Source organism: Arachis hypogaea, chromosome 2 (assembly GCF_003086295.3).
Source record: "Arachis hypogaea cultivar Tifrunner chromosome 2, arahy.Tifrunner.gnm2.J5K5, whole genome shotgun sequence".
NCBI lineage: Eukaryota > Viridiplantae > Streptophyta > Magnoliopsida > Fabales > Fabaceae > Arachis > Arachis hypogaea.
This window is the reverse complement of record NC_092037.1, coordinates 47,782,269-47,782,695: the sequence shown is the minus strand read 5'-3', so window position 1 is coordinate 47,782,695 and position 427 is coordinate 47,782,269. Positions and strand designations below refer to the sequence as shown.

Here is a 427-nt window from a genome sequence, read left to right as displayed (position 1 = left end):
TGCTTACTTCCTCTTGATCTTGTGTGTGTATTGCAGCCACTTGATTTGTTTCTAATTTCCTGGTGAGCTCTGCTAGTTGCTTGGCAAACACCTTGTTTTGGGCTAGAATTGTATCAACATGGTTCAGCTCCATGACTCCCTTAGTGTTGTGTCTCTCTGAAGCATAGTAGTACTCATTCTCAGCCACTGTCTCAATCACTTCAATGGCTTCTTCCACAATCTTTTTCCCGTTCAATGAACCTCCTGATGAATGGTCTACAGCCTTCCTTGATTCATAAGAAAGTCCATCATAGAAAATATGCAATTGCACCCAGTCATGGAACATGTCTGGTGGGCATTTCCTTGTCAAATCCTTGAACCTCTCCCATGCCTCGTAGAGAGTTTCACCATCTTGTTGTCTAAAAGTCTGAACCTCAGATCGAAGCCT

General features: G+C 43.1%; 1 non-coding gene across 1 annotated transcript; it reads left to right on the top strand.

The window, feature by feature from the left end:
• Positions 1–323: 323 nt before the first annotated feature.
• Positions 324–427, top strand: LOC112765269 (small nucleolar RNA R71). Its single transcript, XR_003183583.1, has one exon. It is a non-coding gene; the product is annotated as a small nucleolar RNA R71 (small nucleolar RNA).